The sequence below is a fragment of the Parambassis ranga genome, chromosome 20 (genome assembly GCF_900634625.1).
Source record: "Parambassis ranga chromosome 20, fParRan2.1, whole genome shotgun sequence".
Lineage (NCBI taxonomy): Eukaryota > Metazoa > Chordata > Actinopteri > Ambassidae > Parambassis > Parambassis ranga.
In genome coordinates, this window is record NC_041040.1 from 15,435,145 (window position 1) to 15,452,633 (window position 17,489).

Below are 17,489 nucleotides of genomic sequence, written 5' to 3' on the forward strand. Positions count from 1 at the left end.
AGAGAAGAGAGAAAGGACCGTCAGCAAAACTGCCTCTGTGACCGCAGTCACTTCAGACAGCGAGTAATGTGCCTGCTGATGCAATGATAATGACATTTTTCACCAATCACCAAGAAATTGGTCAAAAATGAACAGACAGTAAATATATAACCAGCACACGCCCTTCACACACACACACCCTGACACGTGTGCCAGAGACAAACTGGGTGAGGTCAAAATGTTAATAAGGATAAGATGGAGGGAAAATGACCTGGCTTTTCAATGCATGCCAGCAAAGACATTTCACACTGAATGAAACAACGGTGGCTGCACAGAATAACAATCCTTTCAGCTGGCTCTCAATTATCTGGGCTTTACCTCACCAAGGTCATTATTTTGTCACATTTTCTTTGTATAAGTTTGCGGCCTAATGGTGAAAGCGGGGCTAACAAGCCACATGATCTGTGTGGTGAGCTCTCATCACCGGGATTAAAAATAAATCTGAGCTGTCAGCAGCATGATGGCCCGGGCGCTCCTGACCTCTACTCCGAGCAGTCTGTTGCCCGGGCCGAGCACATGCAAAGGGGATCTGTCTGCCCGCCGTCGTCACGCTGTGACAGATCCCCCTAAGATGCCAGAACATGAAGACTTGTCAAAGCGAAGAAAAGCATCCGCTCCTGACAGATAATGTTCTTCATGTCACAACACATCCTGGCAGTACAGAGCAGCTGAGCAATTACGTAAACTGTGTAGTACCGCCGTCCAATTCAACGATAAATATTTTTATAGAGAGCTCAGAAAGTTCGTAGGTGCTCAGACGTTCGGAGTGTTTGACCATGCCGTATATTTATTCTCCCCTCACTGACCTCTCTGTGTCTCCTCTAACGTGGAGTATTGGCAGGGCCCTGGATGAGGAAGGTAATTGCTTTGGCATACAGTGACCTCTTTCTTCCCACACAGATTCTCCACTTCTCATTTTACTTCCTCTCTCTCTCTTCTCTCTCTGCCCCCCCTCCAGCAAAATAAAAACAGCACAGCACCGCACATCCTGTGGAAGTGATTTGTTGTACTTTGGCACAGCAGAGTCATTATCCTGCACCAATAATTAATACTGGGATAAATCACAGCAGCAGCAGCAGCATGACTGTCACCTCTGCAGACACCTAGATGTTTGTGAGCACCATCAACACGTGAGGATTTATTGTGGCACTTTTTTTTTCTTTGAATTGTTTTTTTTTTTTTTTTTTTTACATTTTTGGTCAAAGAGCACACAAACCACTACAGGCCGGAAAAAGTTGTGATAACACCATGATCTCCTGCTGCTGCTGCTGCTGCTTTAAAAAAACACACACACACACTTTAACCCTGCAACACACACACACTGATTCAAAGTCACTGCCTATACATGACAATTTAATGGTAGAGGTGGAAAGTGGAGCAGATCTGGCTGCAGGGCAGCACGAGTTGTGAAGGCAGGTTGCAGCGGTGGTATTGTGGGAGAGGAGATCGGCGCAGGGTCAGTCAGAGCCAAGCGGACAACTTAATGCTTCTCATCCCTAAAGCCTGAGCGAGTCAGATACACAGCGGCGATAACGCTAATGCAGCTGCAGCTGCATCAATAAAGCCATTATTGGCTTTTTATTTGTTCCTGATTTACAGTCGAGTTGACTTGAAATTATTGTGCAATTCATACAGCAGGGAAAAGCTTTTTTTTTCATTTCCCAATGCAGCATCACTTTGTAACTTAATATCTAGCTTTAAATTAACCGCACTACTGGCAAACAGAGAGATGGATGTGACAAGAGACTAGGAGACACAAACCCACAGCAGCAAATACTTTCACAATAAAGGCAGAGAAAATGGAAAATGGAGGATACCAATGGTTTTTTTTTATATTTTTGTGGGGGGTTGGAGTCATAAAAACACATGTGGATAACTTTTAACCCAAGTTTTGACCAAACCAAGCAGTTTTGTTGCCTAAAGCTAACACAAAGTGCTAAACAAAGCTAGTTATACTCCCTGGTGGGATCAGAGCTACTGTCACCACGAATATGTATTCTAATGTGATTAATCATAAGTTGACAGTTGACCAGTGGACCGTGTCCAACACACTAAAGGAGTCTGAGTTTCATTTTTAAATTTCACATTTTTTAATAAATGCATTCAGTAAGTATCCATCTAATCGATGAAGATCCCTCTCTGCATCAGTCCGAAGGGGTTAAGTTCAATATAGTTTCCTATAAGTTCCCTATTGTTATGATGAATAGCAGGCCAGTTCAGGACGTGCAATCACGCTGGCACACAGTCTCTTCTTCTAAAGTCTTCTCACTTTATGTAGTCTTAGATGCAGGAAGGCAAAACCTCTCATCCGTCAGCACCTGTTCTCATGCAGACAGAAAGAGTTTGGCTGGTACACAAAACCAGGCAACCACAGGCTCTTACACACCCCCTGATGCAAAACTTAAACTGCTATCAGGTGGGAGTCAAACTCATCTGTCCTGGGTGAAAGTCCTGCTGAAGCTGCACCAGCTGGTATCCAGCATGATAGAATGTGTAGAACCTTAAATATGGTTTGTGCTGTGGAGACGCTGTTGGTGTCAGGTGCAGAAAAACCTCAAAAAGTTGAGTAAATTCACATATTCTCTAAAATGGATTATCTCACTTGCTGGAAGTTGTTGAAGCTCATCAGGCCTGATGTCTCCACGTACTCTGACTGACTGTGTCAAACATATAAAACACTGCTGACATCAAGGATTGGCACAATGTTCTCCTAAAATTAAAGACACTTCATTAATCAAGGCAGATTATCCTGCATTAAAGCCCCATATCATCACAACACATCATCATTTGTCTGTAACATGTAATCAAATATCTGCCACACCGCCTGTGGAGGAGCCTCACAATCATTGTTGTCCACCGTCGATGCTAAATGAAGTGAAAATGTGAGATAAAGCCGTGAACGTAAAGCCTCCCAGTCATCCCCCGGCTCTGTTTCTCTTACACACTGTGTTCTAATCCCATTTGCCAGTCTCACAACAGGATTACCAGTGCTACAGCGCTCAGTAACCAATAGCACGCTTCCTCTGATCCATATTCCCCTCCATCACTGTGAACGTGCATGGTCCTCTACTCCCCAAAACACTGCTGTGAAGTCAAAGAGTTTTTTTTTTTTAAATCAACAACTTCTAAAGCTCAGAGTTAAAATCTTAAAAGACCTTCAGAAAAATAAGAATACTACAGCGCTCCATTGATTTTTTGTCCTTCTTCGTCTTTGTTGGAGGAGCACAGGGGTCAGCTGCAGAGCGACAATAAGCCGGTGGGGGCTTCGCTGTTTTCTTCAAGGGCGTTGAGCAGCCGTTGTGCTGACGCAGGAGCTTGAACCCGAGCCCTGTGGTCGAAGGGTGGGCTTCCCCTTCACACGCTGATTTCTAATATCTCATCCAGTGTTCATTTGAATTCATCTCCTGACACCTTATTTGCTGGCTGCATCACGGAAGCTGAATTATGATATAATTCTCTTCTATATAAGAAAATACAGATTTGAAGACTTAGCATTAAGCCAAACTCAAACGACTCGTCTTCTGACCAGAAATAATGAATTTAAAGGATTTTAAAGTAAAAGTTTGTTGTAAAAAAGTTATACATATACAAACATATCTTTGTGCCCTTGTTGCTGCATGGTAACACAACTGAATTTTAAACCTGCACAACACAAAAACCTATGACAATATCAGGTCAATGAAGCATAATAATCTCATTGTATTGGCCCTCAAACAAGTAGGGGCCAATTTCTGTGATGGTTAATCTTAATCCCACTGCAGCTATTCTACAGTTTTATGAATTTCCTCGAAACATCTTACCCTCTTTTTAATCCGAGAAAATTCATAATTTGATTACAGGTTATTTTCTGCAGGTATAACTGTCCTTTGCGTGCTCGTGCCGTGCGCACCCATGTGACCTGGCTGCTTTGACTCCTGTTAAGTATCAATCATTGCGCATCGGCTGTCAACACACCTGCACAATGCAGGAAGAGAGAGAGGAGGAGGGGGAAAAAGTTCGCAGGGATGCGCACCTGTTCTAGAATCGATCCTTTTCCCCCCTCTCAATCACCAATAAGAGAAAGCAGCTCGCATCATGTAACACAGATCAATTAAACATCTCTTCACACAACTTAGAGAGAGAGAAAAAAGAACGCAGGAGAGGAGGCAAAGGAAAAATACGCACATGAGGCGAATCACGGAAAAAAAGCACCGACAGTAAACATCTCCGTGAGCGACCGCCGCAGGAAACCTGTGTCCGTGGAATACTAATTACACTATAAAGCAACGTGGGGCACAAAATAACGCACAGCATACCCATGCAGACGATAAATGCACAGACAGACGCAGTGAAGGATGATCCAAACACATGAAGCAGCTTTTTAAGATGTGTTAGAATTACTCACCAAAGAGAGGACGGAATAACTTCACCGCCACACTGATCCTGGTGGTAAAAGTTGATTTTTTTTCTCAGCTTATGTCAAAATGAGGAGTTTTAAAGTTGCCATGGTGAAATTAGTCCTGATGGCACAGCAGCAGAAGCTGGTGATCGGCTACTGGATCGCGCGTAAATGCTCACCCATGGCAGGGATGTGGCACGTCTGACTCCTCTCTTTCTCTGTGCCTCTCTCTCTCTCTCTCTCCCTCCTGCGCAGTGCTGCCTCTCTCCCTCTCTACCTCTCTCCCAGTCTGTGCAGGGAACCCCAGCAGCTGCGGGCTTTGGGTTTCTATATCTCTCCTATGGGCAACAACAGGGAGAAGACGCGCAGCAGCAGCAGCAGCGAGCGAGCGAGCGAAGGAGAGCGGAGACGCGAAAGGAATAAACGTGCCAAATATCCTCGTGGAGTGGAGCCTATCGGAAGAGTTTGACCAAAAATAAGTTAAGCTAAGAGGGAGCCAGAAAACACACGCGGCGCTTCTGGCAGGAGGAGACGAAGAACCGAATCTGGAAGCTGCCAAGTTTTTTGGCAGCAGATGGCATGTGCGAAACGATTGGTGGTGAAGAGAAAATCAATACAAAATTCTTGACACCTTCCACCAACAGGAGGAATCCAGCATCCCAACTTCACCTTGAGAATTAATTAAGTCACACGTGTTAATAAAAAGAAACTTCCTCCAGTTTTCTTTTTTTGTTTTGTTTTGTTTATTTTTGGCACATTTTCATCAATTTATTTCACCTTAATTCACACAATATGTTGAATATTTGTGTCCCTCCTGAGCTCTCTGCTTCTCAGCCAATTAGCTGCTCCTGTGGCGACAGAGGAATGCAGCATACAGAAAGGCCAGCCTCTCTCAAGCCTCCTCTCTCACAGACCTTTGAGAGTGTTAGATACACTCCTAATTAGTGACAGTAAACACACACACACTGCTTAGGCTTACCTGTGTGCACATTACATTTTCTGTGCATTAGTCATGACCGAATCGGCCTCTTTGTGTTTGTCTCTCTGTGGTATTTTTTTTTGCATTTTGGAGACCGTACAATAACTCTGTCACAAAGGAGCACTGACCCAAACTAATCGAAAGAGCAGCCTCTGTCTGTCACACCTGGAAGAGCAGTTAGCAAATAATAGTAGGCAGAAAATAATGTGGAAGAAGAAGACCAGAGAGGATGTTTACGGTTGGATAGAAGACAAAAGGAGAGGTGCATGTGGAGAGTCTGTGTGTCATAATAGAGGAAGAGGAGGAGTAGGAGGAGCAGGAGGAGGAGGAGGAGGAGGGGAGTGTGTATGGGTGAGGTGGTGGTGGGGGGGGAGAGGCAGCAGTTCAGCGGTGAGAGTTATTTAATTGGAGAGTGACATTGGGAGCTTGGCTCGTCAGCTCTTCCCCATCAATCACGCGTGGTCAGGAGATGCCTGAGGTGATGTGGCCCACGTCCCGCTCCCTCCGGATCTCCTCGGCCGGCCCCGGCATTTAACCGCCATGCCTCCATTACATCTCCCTCCCTCCTCCTCCTCCTCTTCCTCCTCCACCACCACCACCACCCACCACCCCTCCCTCCATCTCTTCTCTCTCCGTCAGGATGCTCTGACCTCCACTCACCTGGCCTACAGTTATCTGCTCCCCTGTGACACACGGCTTGATGGGTCTTTTTGTTCACACACTAACAAGAAAAACAGTGACGGCACACTGTAGCAGCTTATGGAACATTAATAAAATATGACCTGCAAGGACAAACATATATAATCACAAACACACAACCTTAGAAGCCATTCACTAACACCACTGTAAGTCCTAAGTGTGTGTTTAAGTGTGCCTGTTTGACTTTAAGTTGTTGTTTAATGTTTAGGTGTTTTGGTCCATGTTTTTATTATTTTTGTATGTCGTCATCCTCACTTTAGTCACTGATTTTTGGCTCTCAGATTTTGGTGACTACGTGTGGGCGGACCCTTTTTCCAGAGCCCTATAAGAGAGAGCAGTGCCAGTCTCTTAGAGAGCTCTCAGCTGACGGTCGATGAAAGGTTTGATGCTGGGGACAGAAGGTGCAGCAGGGTTTTGGACGAATTACTCCCTCTCCCTTTGAAGAGCTTGTTTTGGCTTTGAGCTATTGTCTTTTTCCTACAATCAATGAAATGAAAGCAGTCACTGGAAACTGTAGTGGCTCAGGCGTAATGTTGCAAGGGATCGTCACGCCTCCCCCAGGGACTGAAGACGCAGGTAGCAGCTAATGCCAACCTGACACTGTGAACTACGGACTGGAGCTGACCTGCATAGCTACAACGTCGTGTCCACCTTCAAACACAATGTGCTGGTTCCATCTCAATAAGGGAAACAGAATTGTGATCAATAAGCCAACTTTATACATCATCTTAGCTGGGTCCATATCCCGCCCTCTAACATGGAGGAGGTGGGGTTTAAGACGTATACTGCAGCCAGCCACTAGGGGCAAAGTGAGACGATCTGACCTCACATTTGCAGTTACAGTCAGTGGTTAGTCAGTGTTCATCCTTACATAACTTCACCTAATCAGATCAATACAGCAGTAGCACAGTGGTGCAGTGATTAGTGCTGCAGGTTTCTGGTTCAAACCCAGGTGGGGTCTTTCTGCACATTCCTCCCACATACCAAAGACATGAATGTGAAGGTTGATTAGGGACTAGATTATTGTTTAGAGGGTGCTAATCTGTCAGAATTACAAACATAAAGCTTGAAGCCTGGTAAGAAACCAGGGAGATTTTATCATGACAATTATTTTACCACCGAATGTCTACTGGCTGTTAGCAAACATCAAAAATGAACTAAAGCACCAAAGCACTTGAAAACATGGGTGAGACCTATTTGCATTGGTTGTTAAAGTGTATTTGTTAAAGTACACATTACACATTTAATCAGGTCACTGTTTGGATGGTTTATTCTATACCATCTTCTTCACACTTTGTTTCCTTCATCACAGATTCCACATAAATATATGATTTATATATGTTTATTTAATGATAATTACTGTCAATCTAGTTCAAAATTTCCACATACCCCACGGCAACTGCAGAGGTTCCCTTTAGGCTATATGTGCCTGCATAATGCATGGACATAACACATATAGGTGCTGCTAATCACACAAGCTAAATAAGTGAGTACATTGATCAGTAAATTTAATTGCAGGTCATTCTCTGACCTGCTAAAAGACAGCTGACATTATGATTCCAGTAAGTGCCGTTCGCTGTCATTGGAAACAGATGATTGTACCATTGACAGGACAATTTGAGCCCTAAACAAGGTATTGATTTCCCCATTGGACATTTAAAGAAAACACAGCTAAAGAGCTGTCATAGCATGTGTTAGCTTTTTTTTCAGAGCATCAGTGAGGATAAGGGAAGAGCAGCTGAACAAGGATGAAACAGCCACATGTGATCATCGGGTTGTTCTTATTATGCAGATACAGATAAGGAAATCCTCAGAGTAATATGAAAATCTTCACTCGCAGTTTAATTAGTTTGATTCTGGTTTGTAAGTTTATGAAAACAGAATTCTCTACGCCATGTTGGCCTTTGCATTCTTAGCACTGGCAGCGCAATGATTCAAAGCATGTGACCTTTTTTTACACCGTGATATTGACAGCGGGATTCCGATTTATCATCAAATTGAATTCCATTCAGCGGGTTGTTCTAATTCATCTCTGACTCTCCTTCTCTCCTCCATAATTGCAGCAAGACATTTGCACATAAGTTTTAAATGTTCCCTTAATTGTTTCTCCTTTTTTTATTATTTAAATTCCTTGTTTGCTGATTGATTTTTCTCCTTGTTGACACGTCAGGGCCGGCGAGGGTTTTGCATAGCAGGCAGGCTGGATGTGAACATCCATTTCACACAGCTGCAGAGAGCCGCGGATCAGAGGCAGCGGAGGGGGCCTTGATGTTCAAGGGACAAGGCCGGGGAGTTGATGTCGTCCTGACTTCAGCACCATGAGCGAAAAAAACAAAAATCTATTTGCATACGCTGCATCAGAACGTTCCTGCTCCTGTTTTCTGACAGAGAAGGATTTGGACTATTAATGCGGTAAGTATTGAGTGATTACTTTTTCATCAGACGCAATGTAAAAGGGTTGAAAGATCAAGTGAACTAATGGATGACCTAATCATGGGGGATTGGCCGTATCGATTCAGATGGTCATATTCATGTTGTCTGTCAGTTTCCTCACCGGCTGAAACCGCCATATTCAAGAAACCCTCATTCAGATTACACTAATTCAGCCCGTACCGCTCCTGCTCCCCCGAGGGTTAAATAGATTACAGGGGAGGAATGGCAATCTTGCTGAGTTGCAGCTTAGAACTTGTCTTGCAGAGGGTTAGACTTCGAATAATTTACTGTAACAGGTTTTTATCAACCTCCCATTTTAGATTTTTTTTATTTTTTTGCTCATATTTCTTGCAGCAGATTCTGCAGCGCACAGCGCCCCTGCCTGCCGCCTCCATATATAAAAATTGCTTCAATCCTCATTGATATGCAGGTGTTTTGCAAAATGTTTTCATGCTTGCAGATGCAATTTTGCACACAAGCAAAAATTATGACTTGCCGGTTGGTGACACTGACTGCCAACACTGCAGAGCCAGTCATTCTTCAAGGACAATCTTCTGCATCTGTGTGAATAATCAATGTTACTGAGAGTTTATCATGAACTCATGGCATCTTTCAAACAGCGGCGGCCGATTCCACTCCTGGAAATAAAGTGACATCTTCCTCAAGAAGATGGAGACAGAGAACCCTTAAAAAGAGAGTATGGGGAGAAAAAAAATCGAGGTAAATACTCGAGATAGAGAAGAGGTGCAGATAACAGACAAGCACAGAGGTCATTCTCAGCAATTTCCCTCCAGACGCGTCACAGCAGGTCCTGAAAGAGAAACGTCTCACTGCAGACAGACATGTTCATTCACCTCAGTTTGTGTCGGCCGAGACGGCACCCTGATCCGAATCCTAATGACGCACCCATTCGCTGGCATTCAGTGTTCTGTGTGTCACTGAGCAGGAGAGCTGTGGCAGCTTAGCCCATGCTCTCAATTCACACTCAGATCCGCAACTCTCTACAAAAAGCCAAATACTGTCATCACAGGAGATATGTTAACATGAAGTCGCAGAGGGCAGCTTCTCTGTGAGCGCCATTCATTTCTCACTGGATGAAGACTAATCTGTATTTTAATATCAACAACAGATCAGATGACTTCTCTTCATTTGTATAATTGTGGTGACAACACTGCTGCTTCTTTACTCAGTGGAGCTTTGTGTTTTAAACTACACTACTTCAGGCTCTTCTAAAGCTTGTTAATGTCACTGTGTGGCTGCTTGATCCAATGTGAATACACATAAATAATTGTGTGTGGATTAAAATTACAACAACAAAAAAAATGTAATATCTGCCTGTCCTTTACTTCTAAATTTCACTTTTAATTAATATGTGTGGACACCAGGGTTTGGTTAGTACTTCAAAAATAACACACACAAAATAACCTCTCCCTTCTGTCTTTTCTTGGCTACACTAGTGAAGAGGTGGACGAGTTTATATGCACTAATGGCACAACCACAAGAGGCTGGCGGGCATAATGACTGGGCCTGTCCTGCTAAGATGAAGGAGGAGTCCATGTCGATCACAGTAGCTTTGGACAAAAACAGCAACTACTTAAATTCTGCTTTTACTCAAACATACTCATTGATAGCATGTCTACCCTCTACTTTGGCTTTTTCCTGTTGAGTGATAGCTAGTACAGCTTCTGTTGAGACTTCTGTTCATACATACAGTGCAGCCCAGACATTTTTTGGGACATAACCTGTGTAAGAACACACAACCCATTCTATCACACAAAGGTGATGGTACTGGTCCTGTACTTGAGCTCATGAGTAAATAGAGGAAGTCATAATTGTGAGTTTTTTACATAGATTGCGGATAAGCTGACACAAAAACTACAAGGCACCGGCTTCTCACTTTAACTTCATTACTTGTATGAACATTTCTTGTTGTGTACTTGCTCTTATGCTAAACATAGCATGATAGCATGGAAGTATTCTGCCCAACAGAAAAGCAGGTAGACTCCTCTGTGTGCATTAATATGACTTTATGACTATGATTATAGAAGAATAAAGAACAGAGCTGTTTCACTGCAGGAACACTTTGAGAAGTTTCTATGTATGATATGAAGCCCTTTATTATAATACCTGGATTCCTTTTATCCATGATAACTGATTTAAATCCAAGGTGACTACAGCTGCCATCCTATACAAACTTTGTAACTCCGCTTTATAACTCTGCAAAAGGTTGGACATTTAATACATAAAAGATCAGAATTATGCAGAATATACCACAGTGAGAAGTCAAGCTGGTCGTCTGTCCTTCAACGCTGCTCCTTTACATTAACAAGCATTTGAAGCTGCATATCAGATCGGATGTATTTATGTCTATGTTATTTGTTGTCCTTTCAATTAGGATTTCCCTGAAAGGTGGCAAATGTTACAAGCTTCTGACGACAAGCCTTGAATGCAGCCAGATGCTTTTCTTTCAGTTGAAAAAAGAGGGAGAAAAAAATAATGTCACCCTGTGTTACATACCATGAGGGAGAAAGAAGGAGCACAACAATGAGCACAAGCAAGACAGACATGAGGAAAGGACGAGACGGAGACATTGATGAGGAGCAGGAAGGGATGGTGAAAAAAAAAAAAAAGGCGAAGACATTGGCTTTGTCATGACAGACCCCCTCTCCCATGGCGGGGAAGATGTGTGTTCACATGCTCCAGTAGTCAGCCTGAAAAAGCCAGGCCTGTTGCATTCACTCCAGCAGAGCACTAGTACTCATGGTTGCCTGGTTGGCAAAGGGCTTGTTATCTCCCACCCCCCCTTCCATCCCTTCATCTGCTCGCTCCTCTTCCTTCCACATCTCTTTTTTTCCCACACCACAAGCATCTGCATTCTGTTTGCTCCAACAAGCCCCCGCATTTCCTGGCCACCATGTAACAAGGAGACAAGCAGCGCCTTTTTTTTTCCATTCTTCTTGCAAGACACAGGTGAACACAAACAGCACGGCCAACAGCCCAGGTGGTGTTTGTGTCAGCCGAAAAGCATCCTGATCCTGAAAATCAAATGGTGTCCTGTGTTCCTGCGGGGGCCTGAACTGTCCTGCTGGCAACAGAACTGAATCCCCATTCTCAAGAAAAGGAAATGAACAGTGATAATTTAATGGACTCAATCAACCAACAAGTGTCAAATGGGAAAACACGGGCACAGATGAGAAGCAGGGTGACGGAATCCACCGGATAATGAAGGCTGAAGAAGTACAACAGGTCCTCTTATTGGCATATTTCAAATATCTCTCATTAGGCCAGAGACTTTCTGCCCATTAAAATTTCTTTATGTGAATGGGGTTGAGTCCAGAACACTTGCTGAGTCAGGGGGTGGATGGCAAACAGAACAAAATACATTACCAGTTATTTTCTTTAACAAGTTGGTCTTGAGCACAGAGGGGGAATATAAAGTCAGGCATTGTTCTAAAATGGAGAAAATAAGAAAGAAAACAGGCTTCAAGAGAAGGAAGGGAATACCTCAGCTTGTCATAAGATGCTGCCTCATAATGATAAACTTTCGGCGTAATTATAAAACAACCTGTGTTGCTTTCAAATGAAGCATGAAAGTGACAAAACAGCCTTTTGTAAATTGTTGATTTCCCCCATGGCCACTGGCTTCAGTGAGTTTCCTGAATACCTAAACGATCCTTGATAAGACCACTGTTAGCTTAGCTATTGTAGCTAGCTATAGGCTGTCAAATATAGGCTGTAGACTTCCACTTGTTGAAGTGGTTGAGAGGGTTGCCCTTCCAAAATTAAAAATGTGTAAATAAGTGCGTTTGTCTTCTGTACAGTCACATTAGCATATCATGGGAGCCAAGAAAATGGCAAAGAAGTTTGTTGCAGATCTTCTAATATGTTGCCTGCTTTTTGTTCTAAACGTGAGAAGGGTTAAAAAGCACGGCTCTTCAGCTATCTTTAGATACATTTCACCCCTCATAATATTTCAAGATTTAAATGTTTGAGATTCCAGGCACAGAGAGACAAATGAAGAGGAAGTAAGTAAAAGAGGGAGGACGTCAAATGGTGATTAAATCCATTGTCTGAAAAATGGGCGCAATCAGTAAATGAAATAAGGATTAAGCAACAATGAGCTCAGCTGATTATCAGCATGATCACAAAACAAACTCACACACTGGACCACAGATTCACCGCTCTCTGTCTTGTGTTTTTTCTTCTCTTTTTCTTCTTTTTCTTTTCACTTTTAACACTTTGATTTCTCATGTGAGGACAAACCCGTGTTTGAAATTGGAAAAGTTCTCCTCCGGTGCAGCAGCAGCAGCACAGCAAACTACAGAGTGGCAGAAGTTGATTGAGTAGATGGTCCGAGTGTCTGAAGAGCTGTAAGCCTTTTCAAGAAAAGGCCCCTATGGGTTTTCCATGGTTCAGGAATGTGCCGGGGCCACGCCGGCGTCAGCTGACAGGGCCCCCCTCAGGCCCCGCCAGCTGCCAGGATGAAGAGAATGCTCTGAGTAGACACATGGTGACAGCGGCTGATGTGGTCCTCCACGTCCATCACAGCTTTCATTTCCTACGCTGTGCCATTGATCCCCCAGCCGGGTGACACTCTCTTTTAATCTGTTGCAAAGAGCTTGACCTGTGGAGCACGTCTCCGGAGAATGGGAACAAAGTCCTGGCAACCAGAACCCAAACGGAAACTATCACTTTCTCTGACCTGTTTTGAGGAAAACCTCACTGCAGTGACACTTCTGGATCTCGGGGCTTGCTTTGCTTTCACAAGAAAATCCCAAAGGGGGAAATATAAAAGCTGGGCCTGCCAGAAACAAGTGAAAGAGACCAAACTGCAACAGGAAGTGGGACGGAAAGGGTTACCAATTTTTACAAATACTACTGTCTTTAGGGAGGTGTTGACATACAGTTTTCTCACATATGCTAACGTGTGAAATAAATTAGGATATAGCGTCCAAACAAGACATTTCACTAAAAGGCGTTTCCTGGATCAGTGTTACATGGGCCTTTTCGGCATCTACCAGTTAGGAGACTAGTGGTGGATTTAAAGTCGGTTGTGTCACCTCATTATCACCAATAATGGACCCATTTGTCACAAGCCACACAACTTCATTTGCCAAACTGTATTTTCTAGCCAAATATTTCAAGAGAAGCATGTTCTGGGATGCTCATGTTAGCAATTTGCAAACATTTTAGCTAACAACTTTTCTCGTTGTTTTCTCAGACAAGATGATCTTTGGTTCCTTTGCAGGCTCTGCCATATCACCCGATCAGAAAATATCTAATCAGCTGAGCTTATAAGCAGCTTTGCAGTCATGTCTGATGTACACTATAAAGCATATCATGTGTAGTTCCCTACCCAAAACACATAGAGTTACACAGTGCTGGTTCAGGTCTCGCAGACCCTCTCAGGCTATGGACGAGTGGGGATTTACACTGCTATGAGTTGCCAGTGAGCATTATTTTAAAGGAAAACGAATCTTTGACAGAAGCAAGTTAAACCTCCAAGATGTAGAAATGAAGCTAAGACAGAATTGCTCTAATGGCCATTTGAGGGTTTCTAGTGACTCCCAACAGACTAGCTTTACACCAACAGTATTGATCCAGATTAAATACGAAACATACCACATACGTCCTTAAGTCAATAATTCCTGGACAATTCCTGCAGGGTCACAATTAGGTGAGCATGCTAGCTTTTTATATAGCTCACGGTATGTGGGTCTGATCAAGACAATTATGGACAAGTGCATTCCTGCCCTGGTGCAGGAGGGAGAAGTCTCTGAGAGAAAGCCTAAACATTTCTGATGTTTGACCAATTATGTTATTATTCTCTTGTTTGTGTAATGATTTCTGTTCCAGTAGGGGGAGACAAAAGTTCTGCACTGTGGCTTTAAGAACCTTTAAAATGAGCCTGATGAAAATGAGTCAAAGCGTGGTTAGAAGGGTTATCAGCTATGTTGATGATCAGAAAGAAGAAGCTATTACTGCACAGGGGGGTGTTGGCATATCATTTTCTGGAGGATATTTAAAATCTGTGAGTGACTTCAATTTGAACTCTGAGGCGCGCCGCTCCCGCTAACGGCTGCCTCCCAATCCGTGAGTTGTCAAAGCGCTTTGACATATTGTTTCAGGAGCAGGAACGAGAGGGTGTGTCAGTGTAGACACAAGCCTGCATTTGGTGAGCGAAATTAAAGGTCATTTTGAGAAAGTGGAAAATTAATGTGAGCTATCAATTTCAGCCTTTAAAAAATGTGACATATTTCAGGCTGACACGTTTTAATTAGGCCATCAATAGTACGGCAACGGTGGCTAATGGTGCAGAAGACACAACCAGGAAAAGTTGCCTTCGCTTTAACTGTCGTGGACACATTTTAAGTGCCATTGTTGACAGTGAATTTTAGACGGAAAAATAACTGATGTGCATGTTTCTGACGCACATACAGCCGGAGCCGAGGAATATCAATATCAATATAATATACAGATTTCATTTTATAAGTGATTGTAAGAACAAATTAAGGGCCGCTTGCAAAGACCTAGGATACTGTATGTGATTTAATTAAGTTCTCTTCTAGAAAAGCTGAACAATCTTCCACCGGCAGATTCTTCCAAAAAAAGGAGGGACCTTCTTCATTAGCGACACATTCTTTAAACTGTTCCTGCTCCATCGCACCACCACCCGCACCCACCCTCTTCTGCCCAGAGAATAAATAAGATAAGGGAGAGCAATGAACGCATCCATCATTCAAAGTGGAAAAGGGTAATTTAGCTTGGCCCTCCTGACAGCTTTACAACTTTGCACGCTATTCTATTTTAATTGGCAATCATGAATTAACTGAATGAGAGCCCTGTTCGCTGCCGATGTCTTTCTCATTGCAGCTTTTAATTGGGTTGACTTGATGAGTTCCTGAGATAAAACCAGACAATATATTCTCATGATTGGCAACTCGTTTGTTGCCATATAATTAGGCTGCAGACAAATCAAGCACGCGACTGTTTCCTCCTCAGACGAGGGCCCCGTCCTTTCATCAGACAGCAGGATTGAAGGAGCGCTACCTCACTATAGTGGAGTGTTACGTATGACATGATGGATACTTGCTGCTGAGTCGCTGCAGGCTTTAATTTGTTTGTCACAAATCCATTTGTCTTCGGCAATTATGGATCACCTTCTATAGATTATTAATTTTACAGAAAACAAAAAAAAAGAATAAACTGCAATAATCTGATCTGAAAATATCCAGGCTGAAGCAGCGACTTCCCTCTCTTTCTCTTTCCCTGTCCTTTTTTTTTGGAGGGGGGGGGGGGTTCTTAATGATTAAGACGATCCCTCGGGCTCTTCAGACTCACCCTACACTTTTACATATAAGGTCAAATGTTCAAAGCTTTCCTCCATTCTCTCTCTCCATTTTAAAAATAGGGGAAAAAAGGAATTAAACATTAATGGGCTGATGAATAAATATTTTGTGTCTCCAGGACTCAGCACTTTCTCCCAATCCTGCAGCTGGCTTAATTAACTCTTCCTGAAGCCTTTTGTAAATTAACACATCTCTTTCAGTGTCCTTCGACATTGTTTTCTCTCTTTTTTTCATCTTCTTTTTTATTTTTTTATCCCTGGTCAAAATTAGTTAGGCAGCTTTTTAATGCAGCGATGTGCCACGCAGAGGGACGCATTATTATTCGACCTTAGAGTCACTATTTTAACTTACAGTGCAGATTTTTTTTCTTTAGATGTAACTCAGACCGTTTGCTGGAGGCAAGAGCACACTTGGGATATTTTTTTTTTGCTTTACCAAATAGTATCTGAATCACTTCTGAATATAACACTTCCACTGCTGATATTCAGAATACCTCAAGCCACGTACTTGGACTAGATTTTGGACAGTTCGGTATATCGGATAGGAAGAAGACATCAGTTTGTCTCAGCTGGTCTCTGCTGTCCTATAGCCTCTGTCTGGATCTATGTGTATTTGCCTTGGATATCTTCCTAAAAAGGGCTCACCTGATCTATTATTGAATATTCTCTCTTTTACTATTCCAACAGACAGCGGTTAGGTGAGACGCCCGACCTGTAAGTGCTTTCATCTTTGGTCCTGAACTGTCAAAGCACAGTTGAAAACTCTCTGTATTTTAAAATGGTCTAACTTCAAATGCAATTGACCATCCACACAACCCAACCACTGAAACAATGGGGGGTGGGGCGTGACATCAGACAGAGGCAGACTAAAGGAGGCTTCTTCTTTGTAGCTGGAATGACAACTGTCATTGCAGAATGTTAGCAGGCCGGATCCTTTTATTCAGGTCATCCCAGTGCAGGTTTGGAGAAACAGAGAACAGAGCACTCCTGGTTTTATAGATGAAGCCAACATTTTTAGAAGAGCCTCCCACACCGATTAAGCTTCTTGTTTCCATCATAGTGCTGTTTATACAGGACTCACAAGATAAAGGCTGCATCAGACCTTCTATATTTCTTACTTTGGGTCACTCACTCCTTCTCCTTCTTCTCCTCTTATCTCTCTCCTACCTTCCTTTCATACTTCTATCAGCTGGTTAATAGAAGCACCTCCTTCTCCTATCAGTGACCATGTCCTTGCTCATGCAGACAATCACATTCAAGCTTCATATTTAAAACATGTCCACTCTGCTGTCAGTGTTCTTTTCAGATCGAACCCTCAGCCCTCCTCCTCCCCAGGCACCTCCAGTCAGGAGCCCAGGCCAGGTCAGCTTCTGATACTCTCCTTCATCAAAGTCCTCTCTACCACCAGGTCTAGACCAGGTGGTGGGGAGGATGTATCTTCGTCGGCTTCACCTCCCTTTCTTCCCACTTCTCTATACACCAGAGCACATTCTATTGTACATAATTGAATGAATTTTTACATTCTGTTACTGGTCTCTGCTGATTGAACTGCATTTACTCTGTGCCCACTCAAACGTGAGTCGGTCTCCATAGACCTCTATGTCGAACCAAGG